This window comes from Portunus trituberculatus, chromosome 49 (genome assembly GCF_017591435.1).
Source record: "Portunus trituberculatus isolate SZX2019 chromosome 49, ASM1759143v1, whole genome shotgun sequence".
Lineage (NCBI taxonomy): Eukaryota > Metazoa > Arthropoda > Malacostraca > Decapoda > Portunidae > Portunus > Portunus trituberculatus.
In genome coordinates this window covers 6,537,928-6,565,359 of record NC_059303.1, presented here as the reverse complement: position 1 = coordinate 6,565,359, position 27,432 = coordinate 6,537,928, and the positions used below count along the sequence as shown (strand labels likewise).

The window sequence follows — 27,432 nt, the reverse complement described above, 5'->3', positions numbered from 1 at the left end:
AGGAGGCTGATGATGAAGTGCATGTTTTGGAGAAGAAAGTTGGTTATTGTGAGATGACTGGCGGGAGAGTAAAGGAGGGTGTGAGGGTCACCAGGGAACCCTGTGTGGTGGAGGGCGGGAAGGATGCGTGGAGAGACAAGGAGGGGGGAACTGAGGAAAGAGAGAGCGAGCGAGTGGATAGGGGAGGATTGGCCTCAATATCTTGGATGGTGACGCCTTCCTGACACTAGCGAATCCTAGATTAAGCGCAAACTGAGTAAGTTAATTAACACGCACTGAGAGGCGACCCGCTTTAACAAGGGACTCCGCTGATGGGGATGACAGGTGATTCATTGAGATAAATGAACTGGCGTGGCGATAAGAGCAACTACCTTCAGTTAGACAAAATTAGTTGAGGCCTTGTTGAGCCGGCCAGTCAGGAGACATGCTCGCCACACAGATGACCTCTGGCGGGGTGAGGAAGGTGATGGACCTGCCAGGGTCACAGGAGGGTGCTGCACTCTCTGGCTGCCGGGAAGCGCGCCTTTATCGAAGGTTTAGCGGTGGGGCAGCTGCCTTGCGTGGCTGCCGCTCACACTTTACTACCCACCCTTGTCCGCCTCTCCCGCCCCTCGCCGCCACGCCCTATGCACCCTATTCTACAGTTCTCCCTGGTCTGCCGTGCCCCTCTTCACTTCTTACTCGGCCACGCCCTTTGCACCCTATCGTACACCTCCCCACTCCACCTATAACCTCTTCACTGCTTGCTTCATCATTTTTTCTTCTCGTTCACCATCGAACACCGTCAGTAAGACCTCAGGATGGGTGTCTGCATGGCTCTGACGCCTTCCATGACTCGCGGTGACTCCCCATGCTGGTGGTGGCGCAGGATCAGGACTGCAGGGAGTCACGCGTGTTCAAAGACGACACAATGCGGACAAGGTAGTACAGTACGAAGGAACACAAAGGGCCGTACATGGCGCCTCATGAGTAGCTTGTAACGTGAGGTAAAATGCGTCAGCTTAGGACCTGTGGAATGGCGGGTCACACGGCTGTTGGATGTGGCAGGTGAGGGCATATCAAAGGCTCACTCGGTGTAATAGTCAATAAATTGAACGCTCTCAGTGCACAGTTTCAGGTAATCTCAGTTGGGCACGAAGCACAGATACTATGGATTAAACTGAGCGTTCGCTTGGTCAGCCCGACTCAGGGGGCAACACCACAACCACAGCCATCACCATCACCTCTATCTTCTATTCCTCCCACTACTATTGCCGCCACCACAACCACTACAACAACAAGTGTGAGCTGCGGATTGCCAACAAAGCTCTTAGTCGAGGGAACATAATTTTTAAGCCGTGGAAAAAAAGGGGGAAATAGGATAACGTGGGTAAAAAAATGGTAGGTACGTACGTACGAGAGAAAGAGAAAGAGAAAGAGAGAGAGAGAGAGAGAGAGAGAGAGAGAGAGAGAGAGAGAGAGAGAGAGAGAGAGAGAGAGAGAGAGAGAGAGAGAGAGAGAGAGAGAGAGAGAGAGAGAGAGAGAGAGAGATTAAAATTCGTGGTAGAAAAATACTAGTATTATCACTTTTATGAATTTTGCCCTTTATTTTGCAGCAGTGAGAAGTAGTAAATGGCACATTAGATGGAAATTTCATACACACTGTAACACTTGCTTTGCTTCCCTGGATAACACTAAGACTGAACACTACACCTAACCTAACGTAACCTTATGGAACGTAACGTAAACCTTATGTAAGCTAACGTAACCTAACTGAACCAAACCAAACCAAATCAGTCCTAATGCTGCCATACAACACTGTCCTTTATCAATACATAACTTAAGGAACACTGAAGCGAAGAACATTCCGTGAAAGGCGAAAGACGAAAGGTGAACATTGGTAGTGTTGGCGAAACATTGGAAGTCAACAGAAATGGGAGGCGGTGGACAAAGGGAAGAGTGGAGGCAACAGAGAGGCCGCGGTAATCAGTGGGAACAATAGGAGAGTAAACTAAGGATATCGCGGAGGATATCTGGATAAGGAAGGAGACAATGACGTGACTTGATCTGCAGGGCGATGAAGGCAGAGATGCACTTGGAGGCTGCGGCGGCGTGAGAGACAGCTAGAGGGCGAAGGGCACTGTGGCGCTTCTTCTCTGTCTTTCTGTCTCTTTGTGTGTCTGTCTTCCGGCTGCCTGTCTCACTTTTAAGCTGTTCGATTAGCTGAATTGATTGGTTATTTGTCTGTTTGTCTGCCTGTCTATGTCTCACTGCCTGCCTGACTCACTGACTGACTGATTGATTAACTTATCCCATATATCAAATAATCTGATTAACTTGTCTGTCTTTTTGTCTGTCTATCTGTCTACCAGTCTGCCTATCTACCCACATGACTGTCTTTCTGTATGCCTACCTAAGTGTCTGTCTGCACGAGCGCACGGACAGGTGATGGACGGGTGACGGACGGGCGGGGCGGGGTCGGTGGTTGGCTTAATACAGTTACCTCACAAAGGCAAGCGGTGCGTTTAATGAGTTTAATAGGTCATCCCTTCACACCCGTAGTAGGGAATGCGTGTTGGAAAATATTCGTGGCTAATCATGTACACGGAAAGTGGGAAGTGTGTGTGTGTGTGTGTGTGTGTGTGTGTGTGTGTGTGTGTGTGTGTGTGTGCGTGTGCATGTGCGTGCCGCTAGATCGATTTTTGTTATCTTGAAAGGAGAGAGAGAGAGAGAGAGAGAGAGAGAGAGAGAGAGAGAGAGAGAAGCGAAGAAAAAAAAAATACTCTCCCTCTCACTTTTTTACTCTCTCCCTCTCTCTCTCTCTCTAGCTCACTATCGTAAATTTTCCCCGCTCCCTCCACTGATAAAAGGTCTTTCTTCCTAATTATATATTTTCCCTGTATATAATTGGAAGCTTTCTTTGCTACATTTCGTATTCCCTTTGGCACCTTTGCATATGTTACCTGCCGTCACCACTACCACCACCACCACCACCACCACCACCCCTTTCTCCCTCGCACCACCTCACCTCACACTGCACCTCATGACACATCACACACTCACACCTCACCACCCCAATCTCACCACCACGCATGTTATCCCCGTCTCTCTCTCTCTCTCTCTCTAAACCAACTGTCTTTTCATCCTATCTCTTTTTCCTTCCTATCTACTGCATCTCTTATTTCCATCCCTTTTCTCTCTATTTATTCCATTTTTTACCTTCCATTATTTCACTCTCATCCATTTCTTTTCTTTTCCTCAAATTCACCCTCTCTTTTTCCTATTTCTCTCTTTGTTTCGTCTTTTCCCTTGATCTCATTTCCATATTTCTCTCTTTTCCTCTATTTCTTCTTTTCTTTATTTCTTCCTCACAATATCCCTGCATTCCTTTTCATTCTCTCCAACCTTTTATTTTTCTCCTTCCCTATCTGTCTCCTCCAATCTCACCCCTGCCCTTCTCCATCCCTATCTGCAACCTCTTTCTTCCTCTTAATCACACGCACACACACTTCACCCTTTCACCAGCAAACTCATCTAGGCCGCCACGCCGCCAGCCACACCTCCCGCATCACAACCATCCACAGTCTGGCCACACCGCCGCCAACAAAGGTAGCGACCAATTCCCGTCTCGTCCCGTTTTGGGGAATCCCTCTTTATGCCCCAAATGATCTAATTAAGAGCAGTATCGAGCCGCCTCTTTGATACGATGTTACCAGGCATAGTGGCGTGATTAAGGGTAAGGCAAGGGAGGTTATGGATGGTGAGAAAGGGAGGGAAGGCTAAGAAGTTGAGTTTGAGAGGAAAGGGTAGGAAATTAGATGTGTTAGTGGGGAGAAATGTGCAGAAATGGATGTGAAAAATGCTCCTTCTCTACTTTTTTTTCCTCCTTTTTCCTCTTCCTCGTTTTTTTCGTCTCACTTCTCTCCTTCCTCAGTTTCTCCCTGCATTTCCACATCCCTCCCTCCTATTCAGAGTCTCCTTAATGGAGGGATGTGCTTCATTTCGTTATTCACGGGTCATGCCTCCTTCTGTGTGTGTGTGTGTGTGTGTGTGTGTGTGTGTGTGTGTGTGTGTGTGTGTGTGTGTGTGTGTGTGTGTGTGTGTGTGTGTGTGTGTGTGTGTGTGTCTTCGTAATTATATGGCTATGTATAGTGCAAGTTCGTGGTTTGTTAGCATCAAGAATTCTGAAGAAAACTCGCAAAGAGGATTTAATAGAGATTGAAAGAAGAGTTTCTTTTTAAAGCACAGCCAAGAGAGAGAGAGAGAGAGAGAGAGAGAGAGAGAGAGAGAGAGAGAGAGAGAGAGAGAGAGAGAGAGAGGAATTTCGCTAAAGCTCCTAATCGTTCTTGACTGGCCGACCATTTTCCAAGAATAGGACAAAATTTACTGTTGAAAGCTGCCAATTATTATCGAATATTAGAGACGAACCTTCCTTCACTCGTGCATCTCCTTAATAATTCACCGATTAATTAGTTGCTTCCTTATCGACGCTCCTCGGCCCCTGATTCCCCCGCGCCACGCCACGCCTCTCCTCCCCCGGCACGCTAAACGCTCAAACGCTCAAAAGTGAAACGCGATCCTTTATGTTCCGTATCGACATCGTTTTTCATTCTTTTAAATCAAAGACTCTCAAAAGATTTACGTTTTCTTTTGAACTAAGTCTTATAGCAATACTTGGTACTCGTGTGTGAAAAAAGAAAAGATTTGTGCTTGGAGGTCACAACTCATTAACGTGGTATAATTCTGCGCTTTTGTCGTTTTTAATCCTTGGAAATCTAAGTCACTGGGATGTTTTCTTCTGAAGTCGTTTATTTCTATAGCAATGTTGGCTACTCGTACAAAAAATGGCTTGTAAATAGAAAGAACTTCTCATTCATTTACCATAATTTTGTGCTCTAAAAAAATCATATCATCGTTGTACATAAATGGCGCTGCGTTGATTTGCTTTTTCTTCTGAATTCACTTAATCCTGTAACAATTCTAGGTACTCATATGTAAAATGAAAAATTAATGGCTTGTTAATAGGAATAAAAGCTTATTAATATACCACAATTTCATACTAGTACCGTTTTTTCATTATTTGATTAAAGATGCCAACCAGATTTCCATTTTCTTTCTTGACCCACTCACTTTGTCATAGGTTATCTTTTCTCTTTATCCTTCACTTCTTACAAATGATTAGATAGTACAGCTTATCACAAACAGCCTTAGAAAGGACGAAAGGCGAGCTGCTTTTTTATATCTTCCTCCTAAATGTTCCTTTGCGCTCCCGTAACAATACGCACGAATGTAAATGATAGGGGAGAAATATTGACGCTTAGATGGAAGGCATGGTTTGTTTTACCTCCCGGAAAATAATGGAGAGGAAAGAAAGAGAAGGAAAAATACGTAGTGATGTGTAAGATCTTTCCGTCACGCCATTTCTGTGTTTGCTGTTCCTCTAATCAATGAATTTTTACGTGAAAGGAAACAATTGTGGCCTTTGTTTCTTGTGTTTACCTTGGTGACGTTTTGTGTTTGTATAATGACACTGAAAAGTATTAGGATTTGTGTACTAATTCTATTCACCTTTAGTTTCTCTTTGTAGTGTGACGAAGAAAGGGGTGGAAGGTATATGTTGTGCTGGTGTGTGGTGGTTAGGTGTAATGTGTGTGTGTGTGTGTGTGTGTGTCTGTTAGGGGAATAGGGGCGAGAGCGGCTCCCTCTTAGGTCGGCGGGAAAGAGTGAAAGAATGAAAGAGAAAGAGAGAGAGAGAAGGAGAGAGACCAGACCAAATTGGAGTGTTTTATTTGTCCGTCAACGTTGTTTGCCATCTCCTCACCTTCCCTACTTGTCCCTTACACTCTTTTACCGCCCCGTGTCCTTCCATTTTCTTCCTTTTCCCTCCCCACTTTCCTCCCGCTAAGACCTCCTTTTCCTTTTCTCTTGCCCCACCTTTACCCTCCTCACCTTTCAATTACAAGTATGCTCCTCTATTATTCTTTGCGCTCCTCCTCTGTACATTTTCGTATGCTCCAGTTGCCCCCTCCATTGCTTCCCGGAAGGCAGGCGAAAATAAAAGTAGGAAGGAAAAACAGTAGTGGGAGTTGTAGTGTCTCTATTGTCTTGTTCTTCCTCACTTTCTCGTTCTTCCTGCCGCGGTTTTTTAAGAGATGAAGTTCGTGGTTCTCTATAAACACATGACTTAAAGCGGAGAGTGTGTATAGTGCATTGGGGGTCTCTCTCTCTCTCTCTCTCTCTCTCTCTCTCTCTCTCTCTCTCTCTCTCTCTCTTCCAAGAGTAGAATGATGTAGAGCACCTCCAAGGGCCACCAATAGTACTCGGACCGGTTCTCCTCCTCGCGCATGACCGAGTGGGAAGCTGAAGAGGCCAACGGGTCCCCACTTATTACTTAGCGCCGCCGCCCAGCTCCTCCGGGGACTTCTGCTGATTGAAACTGGTAGTGGTGGCGCCCGGCGAGGTAGTACAGCAAGCGAAGGGACCTCCCCCACTGAGCAGCAGGAGCAGGGAAGGGCAGGAGGGAGGGATGTGGGCTGGGCGTCTTATATTTGATAGTAACTTTGAGAGCATGTTTACAAACTGAGGCAGCAAGAATGGCTATTGTCCGCCATCCGGGGCGTGTTTGTCAGACTGATAAGGAGAACCAATATGACGTTGTGATGCCAGCCCGGCTTATACTTGTGTGAGTTTTTTCATTGTTAAATTAGATGAATAGACAGCCGAGATGAAAAAGGAGGAGGGAGTTGCTATATTTTTTCTTTTTAGGGCGGTGCAGGGAAGCGAAGACGTGCGGGAGTGAGAAGAAACAGGTACAGAAGGCGGTGGTTTATGAGAGACGCACGCAGGTGGACAAGCTTATCAGGGACCCTTGATAGAGCTGGCAACCCTGGACTGTGTGTGTGTGTGTGTGTGTGTGTGTGTGTGTGTGTGTGTGTGTGTGTGTGTGTACTGCCTGAACCAAGGGACCTGACGCTGCGGCTCTGATTTGCTGCTTGAGATTAATGGCGGGCTTTAATTATAATTATTTTTTTTTGTTAGATGGTCATGTCACATCGGTAACTCACAGCTGGTTATGATACACACACTCTCTCTTTCTCTCTCTTTTATTTCTTTTTCACTTGTCTAATATCAGCCCGGCTAGCTCAGTCGGTAGAGCACGAGACTCTTAATCTCGGGGTCGTGGGTTCGAGCCCCACGTTGGGCGAAGTATTTTTACATCCTAGACAGCATCCCGATCCGCTGCTCCCTTCACCTCCGCCTCTCTCTCTCTCTCTCTCTCTCTTTCAAGTAGAGTGGAGGAGGTGTGGGTCGTCTGCATGGGTCGTCCTCTCACATCTTGCTCTCCTCCGTGAGAACCGCCAACGCCTGAGTGATGTTTGTCCATTAGTCAGCGTGAGGTATTAAAGTGGTGCGTCAGTGTAGCGTGAGTATAGAAAAGGGTGGCCGGGTTCTCTGTTTGCTGGGGGAGTAATGAACACAGACGAGGAGGAGAAGTAGGAGGAAGAGGAAGAGGAAGAGGAGGAGGAGGTGTGAGGGAGTTAATTCTTCTCGGATATGAAGAAGAAGGAAAGAAGAAAGAGAGAAAAGACAGTTTTGTATTTGATGTGAGAGAAGTGATACACAAGGAGGAAGGAAAAAGGAAAATCTGAAGGCACAGAGGAAAAAAAGGAAAAAAGGAAGGGAAGACGTGGTTATTGATATGGAAGATACGATAGATACTTGATTAGATAACAGAGAGAGAGAGAGAGAGAGAGAGAGAGAGAGAGAGAGAGAGAGAGAAATATTGAGAGCATGAAAAATAATGAATCCAAAAGAAGATAAGAGGAGTGGAGGAGGAGGAGGAGGAGGAGGAGGAGGAGGAGGAGGAGGAGGCGGTGGTCGTCCCTGTGGACCTCTGCCGTGCCCAGCCTTTCAGCGTCGATTGATCAAGAAATGCAATATGCGACGTCCAATTTTGCCGACAGCAGTATTTTTCGGCGTCGGGCGTATCGCAAACCCAGCGACACACACACACACACACACACACACACGAACGCATATACATAATACATACCACATTTACTCTCCTGTGTGTATAAATCCTTTCCTTGTGGTTTTTGAGTAATGATAAAGTTATGCGGTCTCGTTTCGGGGCGGTAATGGAGGAGGAGTAGCGCCCTGCGGGGTTCCTGTGACTCCTGTGGCGGCGTGGGATGTGGCGGGTCTAAGTCTTAACCTGGCCTTACCTGGGTGCTCATCTCTGACAATGATTAACAAGGAGGAGTCTGATGTGTCGGGTGGTGTGAGTACTGTACGTGATTTAAATGTCTCCCTGGAGTTTCATTCGATTAATTGTGAACGTCAAGTGGATTAGGAAGAAAATAAGTGATGTGTTCCGTCTTGATTAATCTGCGACATATATCTTCGAGAAAAGTAGATAAAATTATTAACTCCCTGTACGCACATCTTGCAGCACCACCTCGAAAGATGAAGCCAATAGCGTCTGTAATACTATGCATTAATTTTCAATAAGTTATTCAGAGGAGCTTGTCCGATATGTTATGTTTGGACGGGTTTCTACCTGAGTTGTCCACATAAACGAGGAGTGGTCGAGTTGAGCTCTGGCAGGTGTCCAAAGTTTCCAGAGTTCTTCAGGTCATCGCTTTGACCCCCAAAGAGGCAGGGAGGCAGGGAGGCAGGGAGCGCCGCGGCCCGAGAGGTGCTCGCCTTGGCCTGCCCCGACCATCGATCTCCACAGGCTGAGGGGACGCCCAGCCTTAGGGGATAATTTATAACCCATTTATGAGATACGGGCAAATAGAAAACGCCATTGTGAAAAGTGAATGATGTCAGTGGGCGACCCTCCCGCACCCTTGAGCCGCGGCGCCTCATCTCGGCCTTGTTTAGAGCGTGGCGGCCTGGTTGCGTGGTGGCGTGGTGATGTGCAGTACAGATTGTGACGCCATTGAGAGTGTCACGCTGGTATGGCATCACTGGCGGTACCGCCTGGGGCTTCAGATTTTACTTCATATTTTGAAGCTGACCTGCACGAGGAAGAATTTACATAACTTGCTCATATTTATTCAAATGTTTATTTGTCTATATTTCCGTCGTATTATATGCGCGTGTATTCCTCGCCTAGCCGTGCGTGGCGCACCTCCTCGTAAGTGCACTCAACCATTATCTGGTGATCGTAAAGCGCTTGATAGATAATTGAAATCTAATGAACAGGATAAGTCCTCAGAAAATTACTAGTTTCGGTTGTTTATTACAAATTAGTGTTCCTTTAGGGAGCGTTGCGGGGGAGAACACGCCAGGCTGTGGTTCACCCATGCCACAGGTATTTACCCTCCTGCTCCAGGCAAATGTGATGCTGTGCCTAACGTGAAGCGCACCATGTTGTTTACTAGAACTATACATGCAACTCATTCTCATTCCTAGGTTAATCATTTCCACGAATTCAATAACACATAAAAATTTCCTGGACAGCCCGCGGACAGAGTCAAGTTTACTGAAGAAAGTAATAGCGGAGAACTTCATATTACATCTCATCTCTGTTTGCTCGGCAGGGAGACGGGGGAGGAGGGGGTGTAGGTCCCGTGGGGGGAAAGAGAGAGATATGAATACCTCCCCAACCTCCCCTTGTGAAGGGCGGCGCCCAAGGGGCGGAATACGGCTCAGGCCTGGTCCATCTATATTCCATTCCTTATTCACTGTTTTGGGGAATATTAATGTTTCTGTTGACACGGCAGCCTCGGGCACCTGCTCGCCTGGTGGCCGGCAAGAGAGGACAAGGAGGATCCTGCTCCGCCTCAGCTGCTCGAGTCATCCTCTCACTTTAGATACACAAGACATGAAGGTAAACGAACCACTTTTTTGGGGGATTGGTCAAACACGATTCTTTATGTAAGTGTAAAGACATCGTCTTTTATCTGTTCTTATTTTAATATTTTTTTACGAGAATGAAATCTAAACATAAGAGTGCATGAACTTTCTTGAACTTTCTAGTGTGCGCTGAAAAATGAGTCGCCACTCTACAGGAGACTAAACATTAGACAGACATGGGTCGCGAGAAGCTCCAGCCAGTGTGCGCGACGCTACCTTAACTTGGCTCACCTCAAGACGGACAGTGTCGCTCCCTAATTTTAGTGTCGGTGGGCGGCGCGGCGGTGATGTACTGGAGCAATATTTATGTGGCTTGTCAGGCGGCGCCACGCCCCCACATAAAAATGGAAGACCCTGTTTACACGGGACTGATTTACGCCCTGCGACTCTACTAATTTTATTATCAACGAGCTTTACACGATCGCCCACAAATTGATTCCCGTTCCCCACCCCCTCTCCTCTCTCTCTCTCTCTCTCTCTCTCTCTCTCTCTCTCTCTCTCTCTCTCTCTCTCTCTTCTGATACATTTATCCTAGACCTCATTGGTTCCATTAACGTCTTTCTTTCTATTCTTTACTTCTCTTTTCATCTCACTCGTATTGCTTTTATAGATGTCTACTTCTCATAAGTCTCTCTCTCTCTCTCTCTCTCTCTCTCTCTCTCTCTCTCTCTCTCTCTCTCTCTCTCTCTCTCTCTCTCTCTCTCTCTCTCTCTCTGCAGGGTCACGCGGATGTGGACCGAGAGGCTTTTAATGAAATTCGTCGGGGGACAGCGATTTAATGACTGTGCCCTCAGCCCTGTAATTATCTTAAAAGCAGCAGCAATAAGTGATTTGTCGGCTTGTTTGGCAGTTTCCCTCATGTCTATTTTTGTTATGCCCAGATTTGTTAACACATTGCCTCACGCGTGTGTTTACATTGCGATACTTTGCCTGTTTGTTTTTCTCTGACTGCTTCTGTAATGCTCGTATTTGTTTACGTATTAATTCTTATTTATTTATTTATCACGATACTTTGTCGAGGTGTTTTATTTATCTGTTCTTCATTGTTTTTTTTTTCTATCATGTCGGTAATGGCTATCCTGTGTGCGTTTCATTTTCTCTTGTCTTGTTTTGTTTGCCTGGCAGGTTGGGATAGATAGATAGATAGATAGATAGATAGATAGTAGGTAGATAGATAGACAGGTAGACAAAATAAACACATGGATATGAAAGGTAGATAGTTGGATAATTAATACTATGATAAATGACCATAAATGAACCAGTATAGAAAGATTCGTGATTAGATAGATATAAAGAAAATTAAATGGTGATATAATTGATACCTTTATAAATGAGATAGTAAGAGAGAGAGAGAGAGAGAGAGAGAGAGAGAGAGAGAGAGAGAGAGAGAGAGAGAGAGAGAGAGAGAGAGAGAGAGAGAGAGAGCTAGGTTAATCTCAATTCTCTTCAGGTTCCTCTATTCTGCAGGTGTGCTTTGTGTGTGTATGTAAAAGGAAAGGGAGAGGAATCCTTACCTGTCCTCATATCCTTACCTTTCCTCCATCCTCACCTCCAGGTACTAAGCGCCCTGAATCTACCTGAGCCGTCTCTAAAGGTGTAATAGTAATGATAATGATAATGGTAATAGTAGTAATAGTAATAAGAGTGATAGTATTATTATTTTTATGTTCTGCTTCTCATGTTTTCTTTCTTTTTCTTGCTTTTGTAGAAGTAGCATTGTTATATTTTATTTGTTTATTTATTAATTTATTTTTCTAGTTTATCTTTTTATGTTTTTTAGTTTGAACAAATCTTTCTCTTTGTGTTTATTTCCTTTTTTTTTTTTTTGGTTTATTTTTCCTTTTGTTTGACTTATTTATAATATCATTGTCTTATTGTTTTTTTTCTTCAATCTTTATCTATCTATTCTTTCTCTTTCTTTATTCAGACTGTTTTAGTATTCTGTTTACTCTTCCCTCTATTTTACTTTTCATACTATTATTGCTAATCTTGTTTTTCTCTTTCTTTATTAACATCTTTTATGTAGTGTACTATTATTGCTATTCTTATTTCTTTTGTATGTCAATATTTACTCTATACCTTTCCTTCTTGTTTGTCACGTATTCATTTGGTCTCACATGTACCATTTTCTTTCTCCCTCAGGTGAGTTAGTGAGTCTCCTGATCCCCTGGAAAGCCTCGAGAAGCTTCCCTCGTGATATATCTGTGAGTAAAAACCATGTTGTTTATACCCAAGAATAAATACGTGGAGATATACACACGCACACACACACACACATACATACAAGACCGCGGAAGTAAATTAAAAGGGAGGATAGTTTCATTAATAGGATTCCTGCGCTTAAGGATGTAAATCAGGGCTCGGTAATGAATGAGGTTAAGTTAATGGTGTACGCAAGTTGTATTAGTGATTCCATCCACAGATAAGCTTTGAGTCGTTCCCAAGTGCGAGATGAGCCTAACCTGTTATGGGCTTTATCAATTTATAGGCTGACTTGAGTGTAAGTACGTATGTCTTACTACTTGCACACACACACACACACACACACACACACACACACACACACACACACACACACACACACACACACACACACACACACACACACACACACACACACACACACACACACACACACACACACACACACACACACACATATCATGGATGCTAGATACATAGATAGATAAATACATAGGCAAGTAGATAGATCGACATATAAGGCACGTGGATAGATAGATGGATAGGTAGAGTGATTGGTATCCTATTAGCCACAACAAAGCGAAAGTTGCAGGAATGATTTTTCAGTGGTACAACAACAAAAGCACGAACAATTATAACAACAACAACAATAGCATCAACAACAACAACAACAACAACAATAACAATAGTAACAGTTCCCTCGCACACACACACACACACACACACACACACACACACTGTTTATGGTAAGCTCCTCCTTTCCATGATGCGAGAGAAGGAATGATAAATTATATGAGTAGCGTCGTTTTTTTTCTTTTTCTCTTTTTTTCTTTACTCAGGTTCACGCGGAGGACAAGGTTTGATTTGCGGGCCGTTTCTTTTTTATTTTTTCATTCCTACGCTATCTTTCAATCTTTTCAATCTTGCGGTGTGTAGCGGGAGTGTGCGGGTACTGGGTGGTGGTGCTATATGCGGGTAGGTATGTATGTAGGAGTATTTGCAATGTGTGGGAGTGTATGTGTGTGTGTCTCTCTCACTGCACACACATCCTCTCCATTACCTCTGGCACCTTTGCTATAGACGGGAATCCAGTTAGACAGGGAATTTTTGAGGTCTTCTCTCCCGTAAAGGCTGGCGGCGGTAGGTGCTGGGTGGCTGCTTGTCCGAGGCAGGTAAGGTTGTCACTCGTGTTGCTCCCAAGTACCAGACAAAACCTCGCGTGACCCGCCTGTCTTGTAACCCTCTCCAATATCCCTGAAATATATCACAGTGGTTGCTGGTATTGAGGTCGCGTTGATGGATGAGCGGCAGTGCGTGGAGAGCCAGTCAGCACCGGGAGCAGCAGCAGGAGCGATGACGGGACACGTGCAGCAGCAGTGGTCGGTTATCAGCTTGGCATGCAGCACACTGGCCTCCTAATCGCCGGTGGTACTCGTAGAAAGCGTCAATGAAGAGCGAGTGCCGGCCGTTTTTATCGCCGCGCCGCAGTGAGTCCGTCGTTCATCACCACATTAAAGATTGGCAGCATTAATCAACACGAGTGAAAAGCAACGTGTGGCTATCAGTCCCCGGGGAGCAGGTGGGGGGGTGGTGCGGTGTTGATAGTTGATAGGCAAGGGGTGGCTCTCTCCCCTCTCCTCTCTCTCCTCTTTGCATCCCTACCCCATGGCTACACTCCATCCTATTCATGGAGGAGGAATGGGAATTAGTTCATATTCAGAGCTATCTGTCGAATCAAGTGGATCTGATTTGGACGGGAAACTGATGTGGATATAGACTGGCAATAATTGAAATATCAAAACCAGCAAATGTTTAGAAATGTGTAATTATAGGCGCTCTGAAAAGCACTCTACTACTTTTCATGAACAATATACAGCCCGGCTAGCTCAGTCGGTAGAGCACGAGACTCTTAATCTCGGGGTCGTGGGTTCGAGCCCCACGTTGGGCGCTAGGTTATTTTTTTAGTCATGAGAAGTTTTGGTTCAGTTCCCAACCGCAAACAGTATGATGAAGGTGCTTATTTTAATTTCTTTATCTTATCCTATAAATCAATAAGGTAAAAATGCTTCTGAGGTCATGCGTTCATATCTCCATTTGCAGCAAAATAAAAACAAAGAAAATATTGAAATGAACACCAAAACCATCACGCTCTCCCAAAATTGCTCAACGATATCAAAAGTGAAAAAAAGTTGACCACAAAGCCTCGGTGCAAACTGCGTATAAACACAAATGTCGGGAACTGAGTTAAGTGGAAAAGTTACCGCTGCACTTTATGGCTTGAGGCTTGAAATAACAGTTCACATTTCCTTCTTTCTCAAGTTGGTAAGCCTTGCCGCTGCAGGTGCAAGAGTTCCATGTGGGGGTAGCTTAAGTTAGGTCACGCTGCAATGTATTATATATTTTTATGTTCATATGATGCGATGTTAACTCAGATTAAGTTAGGTTAGGTTATGTTCCGTTTATTATTAAGTTAAGAGAGGTAACGTTAAGCTACTTTGCCTTACATTATCTTATTTTACGTTCATGTTATATTAAATTATATTAGGCTAAATTATTATACGTTATTTTTATTTATGTTATTCTGTCAAAATAAGTTTCATCATTTTATATGGTGTCATGTTTTTGTTATTCTATGTCAGGTTATATTACGTTAGGTTAAATTACTGCTGAAGAATTAAGGAACACACGCACTCTACTGACTCGCATTCCCGTGTTCCTTGGTGTTCCCAGCAGCCGAGGCCATGGAGTAAAGTTTTAGAGCGGGCGTGTTTAGCTTAGAATTTAATGGGTATTATAAGCAAGGGAAAATAATGCTAAGTGTTGGTAATGTAATATATGCAGGAATTTACAAGGTTGTTGAGCAGGTATCTTTAGGGCAGACTCGTACATTGTTGAGGTAAATACGCCGAGGAAATTTAGGTGAAAGTAACGATTATACCAACAGAATTTCTTGGTATATATTTTCTCTTAGTTTTCTGTCCTCATATCGCTCGTGTCGTCTGATAGCTATGATAAAAAAAATAGAGTAACAAATGCACTGATTTATATTTTGGTTCAACGCTTTCTCTCAGTATTAAATTAGTGTGATTAGAATATGCCACTCTTGCCGTTGGATAGAATCGAGAGTAAAGCAACAAAAACACTAATCTATACTTTTTCTAACGTTTTTTCCTCAATATTAATGTACTGAGAGAATCCACTAGTTGCCAGGAGATAAGAGGATGTAAGATTGAAGAACACAAAAAGCAGAGTTTTCCTTCAATATTAGTGGTGCTTTGAGAATACATCAATTATCGGTTTTGTGAGATTGCCAACATAAGAGACGACGTAAGATTGAAGAATACAAAGAATAAAGTTTTCTTTCAATATCAAGTCCTGTTGTGTTCAGAAAATTCCCCAGTTATCGGGTTTTGTGAGACTGCCAGCAGATGAGAGGACGTAAGATTGAGGAAGACAACACAGCACAGAGGAAGGGAGTGTATGAGGTGACTCGCCTTTTGACCACATCTGTATATGACTCCTAAACTCTCCTACAAGTTCAGCTCAGCACTTCACGCCACTAAGATCCGTTCTCAGCCATCATATTATGTATATTATGTGTCGCCTTGAAGTTCTGGAAGAATGTATTGTGCAATAAATTTTTGCGAAGAGGGAGGAAAAAAAATGTATCATCCCTAGTTTATCGCTTGTAAATTTAGTTGTGAGTTTTATCCTTACTCTTTCTCTATTACTTACGCTCCTTTTAAAACATTCAAGTTTATAGACCAGAGTTACGAATCTCTCTCTCTCTCTCTCTCTCTCTCTCTCTCTCTTTCATTTGATTAGATTAAAGTTATGCATATCACGAAGGTCTCTAAAGATTATTTTCTCAAACTCGTCTTTCGTCTGAAGCTGCAGAAGTTTAGGATTCGTTCATGATTTGCTACCCGATACCTTATTTGCCATACTTTCCATCGTTCTTCCTTTATTTCTTCCTGCCTTTCTTCCTTAATTCTTTTCGTCCATCTATCTGTACATCTGTCCTACTATTTCTTGTTGGTTTCCGTTCATTCAATCTTTCTCTCTTTCTTTCTTTCTTTCTTTCTTTCTTTCTTTCTTTCTTTCTTTCCTCCTCTGCACATCTCAGTTATTCAATTACTGTCTCACCCATTTCTGTCAACCACTATCTACTACTGTGTCCTTACTCACTATCACTGTGCGTTCACTAAAGGACAAAGAGCTCCTTCTTATCCCTACTCTCTCTGTCCGCTGTCCATTTTATTCTAGACTACGACAATGAAACTTATCTTGCTTTTATTTTTTTGCCTAGACTTATTACATTATTCAATTCTAGCATTATTTTAACTTCCCAGTCTCACCTTATGCATTTTCTTTACATTCTTTGACCTTGCTTTATGTTTTGCGTGTATATATCACGCACAGACGCACAGTTTACCCACCCATTCTTTTATCCTAGTTCATCTCTCTATCTGCCATCAACACCTTTCCATGCCATACTCATTCTCTTATCCTTTGTCTCTGCGTCTTCCATCAGCGTTTCCCTTAAACCTTCTTAAATCTATTCTGTCTCTGCGTGGTGTGTGTATGTCTGTGTGTCGCCAACGTCCTTGTGTATTTGTAAGAGTCAGTGAAGGATGCTTATGTGGAAAGAAGCTTAGGTGGAGGTAATCTTCTGAGTGACTGGACAGGGACATTAGGGAGTGGAGAAGGTAAAGAGAGGGTCCCTGGGAGTGGATGAATTATGTATGCGAGAAATCACAACGTCGGGAAAGTGGAAGAATAAGGAGGAACTGCGAAGTGGAGAAGGGGAATAATTAGTAAATGCATTCAGAGAGTTCAGACTTGAGAAGGGGTTGTTTTTTTTTAGACTACCGTTTGCATAGGAGGAGGAGGAGGAGGAGGAGGAGGAGGAGGAGGAGGAGGAGGAGGAGGAGGAGCAGGAAGAAGAGGAGGAGGGAAGGTGGTTTATGCTTTTAGTAAGTTAGTGGGTGTGGCAGGAATGATGAGGAAGTATGATAAAGTTTAAGTAATATATTCTCATTGTATTATGCGGAAGGTAGAACATGCATCCACCACCACCACCACCACCACCACCACCACCACCACCACCACCACTGTTGAAATATATAAAAAAAAAACTGTTAAATTTTGAATCTTAAATCCCAGTAGTCTTTTCGCAACTCTGTGTGTGTGTGTGTGTGTGTGTGTGTGTGTGTGTGTGTGTGTGTGTGTGTGTGTGTGTGTGTGTGTGTGTGTGTGTGTGTGTGTGTGTGTGTGTGTGTGTGTGTGTGTGTGTGTGTGTGTGTGTGTGTGTGTGTGTGTGTGTGTGTGTATGTGTGTATGATTACGTACGAGCGAAATCACTCATGTATATATATGTACTGTACTTGTCTGTCAGTGTGTGTGTGTATTTTAATTCATCATGAAAGCTTCGAAAACACTCGCTTGTTTTTTCCCTCCCATTACAAAATGAAACAAAAAAGAAGCACTCACGTTGATGCATAATCTGTACTACCTACACACACACACACACACACACACACACACACACACGACCAGCCGAAAAAAGAAAGAAAAATCAGATTGAAATGTTTTCCTCATAAACACTACACACTCTCTCGTCCCTCACGCCGACAGATGTTATTTATGATAAGGGCTTTTAGCTGCCCCTCGCGCGCCCTCCTGCCCTAACAATCACCTATTTTTCGACCCCTTAACTGCCTCATCAACTCCCAAGTCGCCAGCTGCTCCCCCTCGCAACGCCGCCCCCTGCCACTCTCCATAAAGTAAGTTCTTCATGCCTACTCTTGTCTTCCCGCGTCACCTTTCCTCCCTTTCAAATTTCCCTTCCTCGCCACCTGAACCTGTGTATCTTTTTTTTTTTTTGAGATGTAGTTCCGTGGTGGTGTATTTGTGTGTGTGTGTGTGTGTGTGTGTGTGTGTGTGTGTGTGTGTGTGTGTGTATGCTTGTTTGTTGTAGTTTTGTTCTTGTTGTGTTCTTTTCCCTCTGTCCCACAGCTGCCTTGTCTTCATTCCCGTGATCATTCCTGTCGTCGTATTTTCTTGTTTATGTTCTTGTTCTTCTGGTCCTTATTCTTTTTGGTGGTGGTGGTGGTGGTGGTGGTGGTGGTGGTGGTGGTAATGGTGGGGGGTGGTGTTGTTCTTTCCTTCTTCTTCTTCTTCTTCTTCTTCTTCTTCTTCTTCTTCTTCTTCTTCTTCTTCTTCTTCTTCTTCTTCTTCTTCTTCTTCTTCTTCTTCTTCTCTCTTCTTCTTCTTCTTCTTCTTCTTCTTCTTCTTCTTCTTCTTCTTCTTCTTCCTTCTTCTTCTTCTTCTTCTCTTCTTCTTCTCCTTCTTCTTCTTCTTCTTCTTCTTCTTCTTCTTTCTTCTTCTTCTTCTTCTTCTTCTTCTTCTTCTTCTTCTTCTTCTCTCTTCTTCTTCTTCTTCTTCTCCTTCTTCTTCTTCTTCTTCTTCTTCTTCTTCTTCTTCTTCTTCCTCTTTCTTCTTATCTTTCCCCCATTTTCATTCTCTTCCTTCATATATTTTTCTATTCTTCCTAAATATCCTTCCATTAACCATCCCCGTCTTTACATTCCTCTATTTCTTTACTTCTCGCTTATTTAATTTATCAGTTACTTATTGAGCACTTCTCCTGTCCCTCGCCCCCCCCTCTCTCTCTCTCTCTCTCTCTCTCGTCTTCTCCCTTCACTTACTTTTATTATCTATTCACGTAATTCCATTTGAGCAAGCACATAATAACACAGAATTTTCCTCGCCTTTTTTGTTTTTCCTCTCACTCATTTACTCTCCCTACCCTTAATTGACTTTACCGCATGTTCCTCTTCAGTGTTTTTCCTCCTTCCCTCTTACCTTCCTTCCCTTGATTTTCTGTACGTGGCGGAATTTTTTTAATATCCTCCCGCTCGTAAACTAGTAGTGGTGATTACCTTGTGGGCGCCATTCCCCGCACGGTGGGAGGCGTGGGGGCGTGGCGGAGGGCAGGGCGGAAGGAAGAGGAAGGGCTGGAAGGGCGGGGAAGGGAAGGAAAGGAAGGGGAAGGGAGGGACGAGGTGAAGAGTGATGGGGCGCCCAGTAGACCATCACCTGTATCGTTAAGTGAAAATCTTTGCATGTCTTCATTTGTTTCTCCTTCGTCGCCTTCAGTTTAAGAGTCTAGCCTCCTGTATATCTTCACCTGCTCCTTACCTGTTTCCTTATGGCCTCTGTGTCTCTCTCGTGGTCTCCTCACTACTCCCTCCTGCCGCATCTTAGCTTTAATGTCGCTGCCTCTTCAATCTTTTTTTCTTCGTCCGAAATTTCGACTTTCCAGCCACGCGTTTCATTTTTTTTCCTGAAGGCTTCCACTTTTCTTCTTCTCTGAAAACATACACTTCCCTCACAATTCCTCCTCCTCCTCCTCCTCCTCCTCCTCCTCCTCCTCCTCCTCCTCCTCCTCCTCCTCCTCCTCCTCCTCCTCCTCCTCCTCCTCCTCCTCCTCCTCCATCTCTCCTTTCAAAACATTCACTCTCTCTCCTCACAAAACACTTTCTCACAACACCACCGCACAATTCTTCCTCCACTCCTGGTACCGTCTGAAAAGAAAAAAAAAAAAACACCCATTCCTCCCATCTCTTGTTCTGCTCTAACACCTCATGTACTCCCGTCCTTACACACTCCCTTCTCCCTCCCTCCCTGCCCTGGCCATTCCACTCCTGACGACCTCACCTGCAACTTAAGAGAGGGAGAGAGAGAGAGAGAGAGAGAGAGAACCCTTCCGTGCGCCAGCCCTCATCTTCATTTCCTCTGTTTTTCACCGTATTAGCGGCGATGGGGAGGGTGGAGACGGTGGGAGTGGTAAAGAAAGATGCTGTTCATTGCCCCCTGTCTCTTTGCCACACCTGAGACACCCGAGTCCACGCGTACCTGGTCTGAGAAAAAAAGTGTGTGGTTTATTTCTTGGGGAGCATTGTCAGGTATATTGATGAAGAGTGTCTGTCTGGTGCCGCTGAGAGATGGGGTACTTGAAAGAGTCATCAATACTCAACCCATACGGAATAATAACTGAGGAGAGAGTGAGTGAGAGGGAGAGAGTGAGAGAGTGAGAGGGTAAGGGATGGAAGGAAATTGTATAGTATTGTTTGGGTATCTAGTGGTGGTGGTGGTGGTGGTGGTAGTGCGTTTTTCCTTCTTTTCCCCTAAATACTATTGATTTGAGATTTATTTAACGTTTCAAGCCAGACAAATATCAAGCGCTTTAGGTGTATTTTTCCCCCTTTCATGGTGTGTGTGTGTGTGTGTGTGTGTGTGTGTGTGTGTGTGTGTGTGTGTGTGTGTGTGTGTGTGTGTGTGTGTGTGTGTGCATGTACTTAAACACACACACACACGCACACACACACACACACACACACACACACACACACACACACACACACACACACCGCGTAGTGTAGTGGTTAGCACACTCGGCTCACAACCGAATGGGGCCGGGTTCGAGTCCCGGGCGCGGCAAGGCAAATGGGCAAGCCTCTTAATGTGTGGCGCCTGTTCACCTAGCAGTAAATAGGTACGGGATGTAACTCGAGGGGTTGTGGCCTCGCTTTCTCGGTGTGTGGAATGTGTTGTGGTCTCAGTCCTACCTGAAGATCGGCTATGAGCTCTCAGCTCGCTCCGTAATGGGGAAGGCTGGCTGGGTAACCAGTAGACAACCGTGGTGAATTACTTACTTACACACACACACACACACCACTAGAAAAACAAAAGTCAGAGAGAGAGAGAGAGAGAGAGAGAGAGAGAGAGAGAGAGAGAGAGAGAGAGAGAGAGAGAGAGAGATAACATAATAATTTAATCCATAATAAACACATAGGTACATAATATCCATTTCCAGATAAGACTGAGAGCTATTCTTCCCTGTGTGTTCAGTAGCTCAGCGGGCCCTAACGCACCCCGCCGCTCCCCTTATCTGATGGTCTGGCCTAATGCTGTAAAATGGGGCTGTCCATTAGTTGCCTCATGCTAATATGGAGACGCTCTGAAATAAATGGGCGTGTCCCTTTAGTCGTGTGGCCGAGATGACGATGAAGGAGGGCTGAGAGGGAGTAGTAATGAAAGAGAGGAAGGATTGAGAGTAGAAGGGGTAGGAGAAAGGAGTGGAAGGAGGGAGTAGTAATGAAGGAAAGGTGGAAAGGAAGAATAGGGTTAGAAATAAAAGATGGAGTGAGAAGGGAAAGTGTGCAAACTGGCAAGAAAATAGAGAAATGGAGAGTTTTAATTAAAGAGTAAAATCAGAAAAGAATGAATTACAGTGGGACGAGAAATTATGTTGAATTAGACATGGGAAAATGGAAAAAATAAAAGGAGGGTTTTAATGTTCAATGGAAACAAGAAAGAAAGATAAAAAAAATTTGAAAGAGGAGAAGGAGAAACGCGAGAGTATACTAAAGACGGGAAGATGTTGAAAGTGATTAGGTTTTTGTGTAGTAGTGTGGGGTGAAAGAAAAAAAAATGTGAACGAAAGAAGAAATATTGAGAAGAAAGGGAGGAAAAATGAAGAAAGGAAATAGAAGGGAAAGTGAAGAGAGAATATTAAAGATGTTTGTATAGTAGTGTGGGGTGTAAGAAAATAAATGAGAACGAAGGAAGAAATATTGAGGAGAAAAGGTAGGAAAAATGAAGAAGAAAAGAAATAGGAAGGAAAGTGAAGAGTATTAAAGATGGGAAGACATGATGGAGGCTTAGTGAGAAAGAAAGTAATGAAGGAAAGAAAGGAGGAAAGAAAGTAAGGTATTTAAGGAAAAGAATTCAGAAAACACTAGGAAAAGAAAGACGAGATAAGAGTTAATAGAGATAAGAAGAGAAGGGAGGAAGATAGTGAAAGTGGAGAGCGAATAAAATAAAGATAGAGAAACAGGATGGAAGTAAATAAATAAATAAAGAGGGGAACTAAGGAATAGCGAAGAATATGGAAGGAAAGACAAAAAAATAATACAAAAAATAAAGTACAGTAAGATAAATCCTTCACGAAATACTGATATAATGTGAGAAATGAGCTAATATATGAAAGGCTTAGTGAAAAATAAATAATAGGAAATTATCAGAGGAAACAGAGAGGAAGCAAGAGAAAATTGAATGCTGATAAGGAAGGAGGGAGAAATGAGGGCAGCTCTAAACTAGTGAACATATGAACACTGAGACTGGAAATGAACCTCTGCAGTAACAAATGAACATGAAGTGAGGAAATGAAACGAAGAAAAGGAGAGAGAAAATACTAACCAGAAAGGAAAACCAATATACGAGTGAGAAAATAGAGAGAGAGAGAGAGAGAGAGAGAGAGAGAGAGAGAGAGAGAGAGAGAGAGAGAGAGAGAGAGAGAGAGAGAGAGAGAGAGAGAGAGAAAAGCAAGAAATAGGATGAAAGATGGACAGAATGAGGTCGAAGAAGAAGAAGAAATGAATTATCGAAAGAGAGAGAGAGAGAGAGAGAGAGAGAGAGAGAGAGAGAGAGAGAGAGAGAGAGAGAGAGAGAGAGAGAGAGAGAGAGAGAGAGAGAGAGAGAGAGACTGACAGACTGACAGACTGAGAAACCGAGAGACCGAGAGACGGAGGTTTGGGAGCAAAGGTATTAAAAATTCTACATGTAAAAAAACAAGCGAGGTATCCCCTGTTCCATCTGACACAGTATTTATAAAGAGACGCTGGAATACTCCGACCAAAGGGGAAAGAGGGGAAGGCAGCCTCTGAGGGGAAAGGTGAAGGGCTAGACAGTAGACAGTTGGTGCTGAAGGGAGCGTTGAGGGGAGGAGAAAGGAGAAGGGAATAGGAAGAGAAAGGGTGAAGGGAGGAGGCGAGACAGGGAGTGAATAAAGCCAAAATATAAAAGAAAAAGCGTAAGAGAATAGGAATGTAAGGGAAGGGACGGACGCATGGAAACAGGAAAGAAATCGGAGAGGAGGAAGAGTCGACACTAAAAAGTTTGTGCGTATATATGTGAAACTTTATATTACAAAACTCCAATGAGAGAAACAAAAGAGAGAGATAGTTCCCCTCACACGAACATTCCCGCGGCACGTATTGATGGAAGGTCCCTCTATGGGTTTATTTTGTATGGGGAGAGCGAGAGAGAGAGAGAGAGAGAGAGACAGAGACAGAGAGTGAGAGAGAGAGGACCCAATTCAGCGTGAGTGGCAATTGTTGCTCTGGAGAGAATAGAGTTGAGGACCATTACTCAGGCAGCATTCAGAGCTCGTGTGGGGTTGTGCCTTCCAATGTCACTCTCCCGTCAAAGCAGCCAACGGAGAATAGTGAATTTATGGTGTGGTGAGGTCCGTTCCCTGTGTCTGCCCCTGGGGATGTATGGAGAGTGGGGAGGGGGTGCATTCAGGTGAGGGAGGGAAGGGAGGGAAGGTAGGTACGGACGTGATAGGGCAAGGAATAGGGGTCCTCTTGTGGGATCTAGTTTAGGGGTTTGCTTCGGGTGTTTTGAGAATTTTTTTTTTCCTTTAGTGTTTTGTTAAGTTTATTTTGGTGGTGATCTATTTTGCTGGTCTTGTTTTAAAGATCTATTTTTTTGGGGGTACTTTTTTTTTGCGGGTGTCTATTTTAGTAGTCTGCTTTTTGGGGGTCTGTTTTTTTGTGGGGTCTGTTTTCGGGGTGTATTGGGGATGTTGGCACTATTTTAGAGTCTTTTGTGGGTGTCGGTGGTGTTAGCGGGAAGTGAAAAGCGGGTCGGAAGTAAATTGTTGGTCTCCTCGCGGGATGAATAAGTCTCGCGCCTCGTAATGTAAGAGGAGCGCTGGTGGGGAGACAGATTTACGGCTGATAATCGTGTGGTCCCACAGTCCATTTTCCTTTTACGCAGAGAGGCTTTTGTATGAGGCAGAAATAGTCAAAGAAATAGTTGAAGAAATATGGCTCCTGAAATTGAATTGAAAGTCATGTAAGGTCGGAGGTCGGCAGGGAAGAATAACTGGAATGGAAAATAGAATAGTTAGTCACGGATAATAGATTTTCCATCAAAGACATAACAGGACGCAAGATAATGTAGCGACTGAAAAGGAAATGTGAAGGCGGCGACAGATTACTTCGAAAATTTGTGTCGCGGTGGTACGGGAGATCAAAGGCGCGGCGACGGTGGCGGCGACGGCGGCCTGACCCCGGGTTATGAGGAGAATAAGTGAATCGTAATGAGAAACTGGATCCGGCAAGCCCCTTCCTCCGCCTTCGCCTCCGTCTGGTGGGGCGTGAGGAGCGGGCGGCACAGAGGACGTGTTCGCTGCAGGGACAAAGGGCTGGGGAATGAGGTGTGGGACGTGCGGTATTTTTAGCCCACAGAGGAAGACGGGAAGAAAGCGAGGCGCAGCTGTGGCAGGGAGGAGGTGTCACGGGGAAGGGTAGGGCGAGGTGAGGCGGAGCAGGATGAGCTGAGTTAAGGTGGAGGTTTAGCAGGTTGAGGCGCAGCTGGGATCACATGTCGCTTCCGGAGTCTGTATTTTGAAACGCTTTGCTCCCTCACGATGACTATTTTCAAGGGCCACTGAGATGATTACACGGGTTCTCATGGCGAGTTGTTGAGATACAGGCCTTATTAAGCTATCACTGGCATCATAACACCCTTGAAAACCCTCATAACGTTCACTGAAGCATGTTAAAAGCAGGAAGGATAAGGCGAGGAAGTTTGAGAAGACGATCCCAGAGGCGCCGCTTGATGTGTGTTGTCTGCCTCATCACCTGACGGGGAAGTGGCGGCATTGAGGTGGCGAGGAAGGTGATAGAGTTGTAACAGTATCAAGTAGTTAGGGCTTACTCACCTCTAATGACCGGTCCGATGCAATCACGGGACATTTATTAAACACTAGCGGTTTCGCCTCCCGTTGTTCTGCCAGTCATTGCGAGCCCTCGGAGGTAAGTCGTCACGGGCGTAATTGGATAATTGTACGTTTATTCTAATTACAAAAGGTAGGATTAAGTATTCCTAGGAGGGGCGTACTGGTGAGGTTAAGGTAGATGAGTCTGCAGTGTGGTTGTGCATGAGTAGTATGTGTGGAGAGAGAGAGAGAGAGAGAGAGAGAGAGAGAGAGAGAGAGAGAGAGAGAGAGAGAGAGAGAGAGAGAGAGAGAGAGAGAGAGAGAGAGAGAGAGAGAGAGAGAGAGAGAGAGAGAGAGAGAGAGAGAATTATTTTAATATATCAAAATAAAGTAACAAAACTAAAGAAAGAATAAGACAAGGTGAAAATGAGAAAGGAGGAGCACAAGAACACAGGAGTTTCTGCAGATGAAAGAGAGAGAGAGAGAGAGAGAGAGAGAGAGAGAGAGAGAGAGAGAGAGAGAGAGAGAGAGAGAGAGAGAGAGAGAGAGAGAGAGAGAGAGAGAGAGAGAGAGAGAGAGAGAGAGAGAGAGAGAGAGAGAGAGAGAGAGAGAGATCAGAAAAAGACAGACAAGCAAAAAGCGACTATAAGTTATAAGAGAGTGGAGAAAATGAAGGTAAAGAGTAAAGTAAGGAGGAAAAGTGGAGCAGAAGGGAGGGAGTGAGAGGCGGTGCATGCGAGGAAGTGTTGGGGGGAAGAGGACACATAATGCATCTCCCTCCAGGCGTCCTCCTGCGACACACGAGATCCAGGGTTATCTTGCTCTTCGGGGCACGAGGACCCCTTGCATTTTTACGCCTTTGTCTGGGTAATCTGTTCCTTGCTCCCCCTGTACCCCTCTCTCTCTCTTTCCTCTCCTCCTTCCCTCCTCCTCCTCCTCGCCCTCACTCTTTAAAATACGACCAAGGCATCGGGAGAGGAAGAGGGAAAGGGGAAAGAGGAGGAAATTGAACAGGAAAAAGGAAAGCGTTGAATGGGAATAAAAGGGAAACAAAACCAGTTGTGTATGAACCCCAAAACAATACCATATTTTTTCCTGTGATTATGTTACGCGGGAAGGGAGGAGCGCGTCCCCTCCTGAGGCTGCAGGGGCGGCGTCGGGTTCCGTGTGGGAGCACTGGCTCATCGGAAAGTGAAATCACGCCCTGTCTGACCTATGGTGGCCGGCAGAGGGCTGGGGAGAAGAGAATGGCAGTGAGAAGGCAGTACATGGGAGTAGAGCAATGGAGGGGTAGAGAGGCTGAAGAAGCGGCGCTGTGGTCCATCCATCCTCCAATATTTCCTGCCATTCATGTCGTGTCGCCGCGGTTCACGACATGCTATCGGATGGTAAGATTTAATATTCATGTATTCATGGCGTTACTGTTTTTTCGCCTGCGTCTCAGTCACCCCTGTCGGCGTTATTCTGGGTTTGAGATATTTATAGAGCACAGATGAGGTCTTCGTGGGCGAGGTGGCGTTTTATCAACTGTTTATTCCCAACCTTCGACAGAGAATTCCTTCCTCGTGAGGCTTCCATGAAAAATTACTTTGAGTAAACTTCTTACGGTTAAGTCAATGATTTAAAGTGATCTCAAGAGCAATGCGCGAAGGTTTTGAAAGGATCAAGTTACTTAGTCTGAATCTCATGAATGAATCTTATTTTCCCACAGTGGCGTGAGTGACGCACTGGGGTGGCCCTCAGGTGATCCGCGGTGACCTGCACGACCCACAGGTGACCCCCGGGCGTGTGTGGTCCAGGCAAAGGTCATGAAAATTGGAGAACTTGATAGCAGAGACAGTAATTCGATAAAGACTCTAGTGCTGCAAGGAGCGTTTCGCCATCCTGCCCTCTGAACATGGCGGTGGGGAGACACGTGAACAAAGGGAGTATTGAAGAAAATTTGAAATGCAATAACAGGAAAGCAATGCAGTGAGGACAAAGGAGTAATTTAGTGTCATTTTTTGTCAGATAATGAAAACAGATAATTAATAACAGCAGTAAAAAAAAATAGCGTTTCGTATATGAAGGATGTTGGTGGGAAGAAACCGTGCACGGGGAGGGAGGATAATAACGCGCTGCTGAAGAGAGCTGAGCTGATAACATTAAAGGAGACAAGTAAAGAAAAAAGGAAAGGAGCTGGTCGTGGCATGCAAGAAATGCACAAAAATTTAATGTTTTCAAACCCACAATTTGTAATAGAAATCCCCTTAAGACCACTTGCTTGGGTATCGCCAGCAAACAGGTGTTGGAGTGTGCTCAGTAAATTGCTATTGCTGCACAGATAATAAGAAATACAAGTTCTGATTGTGTGCTTCATTGAAACCAGGGAGCGAGCGGCCAATGGAATTATAGAAACGACTGCAAGAGGTGCGCAGTGGGGCGTGGCGAGAAGGTGAAGGTCCCATGTGGGCCACACGGTCCCTAGTGCGTCCCATCCGTAAGGGCGAGGATGACCAGGAGGGATGCAGGGTGAGGGAGGAATGGCCTTGGCGAGTTATGGAAGAAAATAATGAGGGAATCTCTTGAGGAAAGCGAAAGCGAGATATAAA

General features: G+C 44.6%; 2 non-coding genes across 2 annotated transcripts; both read left to right on the top strand.

The window, feature by feature from the left end:
- The first annotated feature begins 7,110 nt into the window (after positions 1 to 7,110).
- Positions 7,111 to 7,183, top strand: Trnak-cuu. Its single transcript has one exon. It is a non-coding gene; the product is annotated as a tRNA-Lys (tRNA).
- A 6,737-nt stretch (positions 7,184 to 13,920) lies between these two features.
- On the top strand, positions 13,921 to 13,993 carry Trnak-cuu. The gene has a single exon. It is a non-coding gene; the product is annotated as a tRNA-Lys (tRNA).
- Positions 13,994 to 27,432: the final 13,439 nt, after the last annotated feature.